Source organism: Tribolium madens, unplaced genomic scaffold (assembly GCF_015345945.1).
Source record: "Tribolium madens isolate multiple individuals breed KSU strain unplaced genomic scaffold, Tmad_KSU_1.1 Scaffold_20;HRSCAF=117;Tcas5.2_LG4, whole genome shotgun sequence".
Classification (NCBI taxonomy): domain Eukaryota; kingdom Metazoa; phylum Arthropoda; class Insecta; order Coleoptera; family Tenebrionidae; genus Tribolium; species Tribolium madens.
In genome coordinates, this window is record NW_025400985.1 from 1,317,813 (window position 1) to 1,322,470 (window position 4,658).

A 4,658-nucleotide genomic window follows, 5' to 3' on the forward strand; every position below is an offset into this window, starting at 1 on the left:
ATAATTTCATTTTAAAATAACGTCGAATTTCTTAGAACTATCGGAATTTATTTAGAATTACAGAAATTATTTTGAAATTAGGGAAATTAAGTTGAAATTATTTTGGAATTTTGAAATTTTTCTTGAAGTTACTGAAATTGTTTTAAAATTACTGTAATTTTTTAATTGCTGTAATCTTTTAGAAATTGTTGAAATTGTTTTTGGAATTATCGACGATAATTTGGTTTAAAAATTACGTTAATTGGTAATTACAGGAATTATTTTGGAATTATAGAAATAAATCCGAATTTCGGTGATTTTTTTTGAAATTACTGAAATTTGAGTGTTATTTGTAAATTGAAACAAGTTGTTCAAATTTTGTTCAAATTAACGGTTTCTCGTCAACAACAACACAAAATTTTTCAGATTCAACAAGCTTGAAGCTTGTTTTATTGGTTGCCGGCATTGCGAATTCCGGAAGTCGCATTCCTGCTACCCTGCTGCATGGGCAAGCCATGCATTCATGCTCGAGTAAATATCTCGTTGAAATTAGAAATTACAAAGTATAATTTAAAACAGGCATCGTTTACTCATTACTCCGAAGCCGTGGACAAACTCGATGAATATTTATGAGATTTTCAGCATTCAGGGGGTGCGGTTAAGAACGTGCACGACAACAACTGAAATTGCATGAAGAATCCCTCAAATTCCTGCTGAAACACCCACGAAATAAATAGCTCATCGTTCTAATCGCTTCGTTAATTGAATCGAGAGATTTGTTGTTGTGTTGTTGGTGAGGAGAATGTTCACAACCTTGGCGAATTCAAGTCAGTGACCTATGAATATCGAACGTTGGATAACCTGTACTTTCACGCCATTTTGTACGTTCAAGCAAAAATTTTCTGATTTACAATAAAAAAACGTGGCAAAATATAGCATTCAAAAAAATTATTTTCATGACTTTGGTGTAATTTTTCCCAATTTGGCTAATTAAAAATAAGTATCTCAGCCTCAACAATTATTATTACAACACATTTTACATAATTATTTCCGGAACATGCTCCTTGATATTACCATACCCGTTATCACCGCTATTTAATTAGCAAACTCAAGCAACCAAAATTAACCATAAAACACTTGGATTTATTTCTAATTGTATCTAATTTCAGTGTTTGTGTAATAAACAACTGGTGGTAAGGTAGACAGTGATTTATGTAAACAGATTCACCTCCTGAAAAAAAAATGTTGAAGTAACAGTTTTAGTAATTTGTTGTGCTTTTGACAATTTTTTTTACAAAAATAATTGACTGTTTCCGTTTTTGGTGGTTTAGTTTGTTTCGTTATAAATAAATTATCCTCAACATTCATGGCTAGTCGATAAGGAGGAAGATTTTGCAATAAATTATTAACATTAATTAGCCTCAAAACAATGGGTTTCCTTACTATTGATTATTTTGGAAAAATATTCTTTTAATTGTGTTTTTTTCTTATGTTTTGCCGATATTTTATTAAAAAATTAACAGAAATTTAAGAGTTTTGTGCATTTAAAAAAACAAAATTTTTTTTTAACATTTTGCTGAAAAACACCAATTTTTTAAATGACACAGTCAGTAATCTGAAAGAAATTTTGAAAAATCATTAACTTATTTCTTCTATTTTTGATGGTTTCTCATCGATTACATTTAGTTTGCTTCTTTATAAATAAATTATGATCAACATTTATGACTGGTCGATAAAAAAAATAAATGTAATTTGGAATAAATTATTATCGTTCAGTTACATTAATTAGTTTCAAAGTAGTATTTTTTCTGAAACTTGTTGTTTTAGAAAAATATTCTTTTAGTTGTTCTTTTTTCTTTGTCATTTATTTTCAGTAATGATTCTGTTTTCCTGATATTTGATCAAATAATTAACGGAAACGGTGACGAAATTAAATTTTGTGCATTTAAAAAAAAATCATAAGAAACAGAGTTTGCAATTACAGTTTATTAAAAAATTGATTCTAGTTAAAATCAAATTTTATTTTAACATTTTTTTTACTTCAATAAAGTCACCCTAGTTGTTTTTTTTACAAAACCAAGTTTTTAATTGGTGCAGTTAAGTGAGTTTTGAGCATTTCCAAAAAAATCAGAAAAAACAGCGTCTGAATTTTGAGTTTATTAGAAAATTTATTCTAGTTATAATAAAATTTTATTTCAACATTTTATTATTACATTCCAAAAAAACATCAAGTTTTTAATTGGTGCAGTCAGTAGGATTAGGATACTTTTAATTATGTAGGTATTTTTCTTTTTTATCATCTCATTAATAATTTTGTTTTGCCAATATTTTGTGAAATAATTAATGAAAACAGTGACAAAATTTAAGTCAAAAAGTTATTGTGCATACAAAAACAGAAGAAACAGCCTCTGAATTTTGATTTTGTTAGAAAATGTATTATTATAATTAATTTTTTTTCAACATTTTATTATTTTTTCAATAAAAAACACCCCAGTTGTATTTTCCACAAAACTAAGTTATCTAATTGGTACAGTTAGTAGGATTCGACAAATTCGTACGTTAGTCTAAAACTTTAAGAAATTTTGAAGAAAGTTATATTTTCAGGAGCTTGATTTGATTTTCTTTGTCAGATGATTATGTTTTACCGATGTTTTACCAAAAAAATAACGAAAACAGTGTCAAAATTGAAATTAAGTGAGTTTTGTGCATTTTCAAAAAAAAATCAGAAAAAACAGCGTCTGAATTATTAGAAAATTTATTCTAGTCATAATTAAATTTTATTTCGACATTTTATTATTACATTTCAAAAAAAAAAATAAATGGTGCAGTTAGTAGGATTTGGATTTTTCTATTAATTTTTTTCTTGTTATCACTTTCTCTCATTAATAATTTTGTATTTTATGAAATAATTAATAAAAACAGTGACAAAATTTAAGTCAAGAAAGTTGTGCATTAAAAAGAAACAGAAAAAACATCGTCTGAATTTCGAGTTTATTAAAAAAATTATTCTAATTAATAATTATAATCAAATTTCCTTTCAAGATTTTATTATTTCACTTCAATAAAAAACACCTTAATTGAATTTTTCACAAAATTAAGTTTTATGAGTAATGCAGTTTTAAAATTTTAAAAAATCCTACGTTTTAACTTTTTAATGTGGAAGGAATTTTGAAGATTTGATTTCATTTGATTTCAGATACTCTCATCAGAGATTCTGTTTTGTCAATATTTTATTACTTGACGAAAACTGCGACAAAATTTAAGTTAAGTAAATTTTAGCATTTTTAAAGAATCAGAAACAACAGTTTGAGTTTTTTCTGACAATTTATTCTAATTAATCAAATTTTATCTCAGTGAAAATACCCTAGTTGAAATTTTTCCCAAAAGTAAGTTTTTTAATTGGCGCAGTCAGTAGGATTCTAAAAAAGTTTTCAAAAACAAATATTTTCAGAGACTAGATTCGTCACTGAAATATTTCTTAACAATATCAGCAACGGTGGTATTGGTTTGTCCGTTATTTCGAATGCAATCAAAGTTCATGACGCTATTGTCCTCAATTTCAATAGTTAAACAAAGTTCGACAATAGTACATGTGATAAGACCACATCAACTATGCAATTCTACTTCCAAGTGTGATTAAAGTCTCCCTTGCACTTGAATCGTGAAAAAAAAGTGTCGCATATCTATTCAAAGCAGGGGGGGGGGATTAGGGGGTTCAAACCCCCCCCGAAATGCTAAGCACTTTGTTATATGTATAGTGTTATAAAGTGTTAAAAAATCTTGGTTCTTGGTTGTTTTTTTTCGTTATTTTAGTGAGTTAATTTTAAATTTTTGTGAATTAAATTTTCATGTGTTAATTATACAGTGTTCCATTTTTATTGTTAGGTACAAATTTAATACTTGATAGAATATTTAATTTTAAGACAAAAGTGTTTCGAAAAATGCTATGAAAGGGAGCTACACCCCCGAAACAAGGTACGTTTTTCTTGTTGGTCCATGAAAATGAAAAGAAAGAAGAGGGAAAAGCTAAATCTCTAAGCACACGTTTTTATTTTAAATTGAAATAAGAGACCCTAATTAAACAAAAAAATGCAAATTAACTCACAAAAGTAACAGAAATAATTGTAATACTTTTATTGTTACAAATTTAAACAGGAGATGAATATTAATTTTTAAACAAAATTTTCTATGAACATATATCGAAAAATGCTACGCAAGGGGTGCTTCTTTTAATAGGTTTTTTTCAATATTTTCGAAATCATTTTAGAAAAAAATTCAAAATTTGCTACAGATGATAACTTTTATACACCTAAACAAGTACAAAAATAAAATGTTAATTTTTTTAATTAGGGGCTTCCTAAACTAGATGGGATTAGGGTAAAAATTTACTCTAACTATTTTGCCTGTGGTTTCTTGCCACTTACAGCAACAAAATTTCATAGTTTTTCATAAAAAAGTCTTTTGTGTTTTTCCGATACAATTTACGGATTTTTAGTAAAAATCGGTTTAAAAATTTATGTTACAGACCATAAACAGCATAACAATTAAAAATTAAATTTGTTTTACCGTTTAGGACGCCCCTGATTAAAAATTTTGTTATTTGGCATTTGTTTAGGTGTATATATAAAGGTACCAAATTTTGTAATTTTATCTATTCTGAAATATTAGGAAAAACCTTT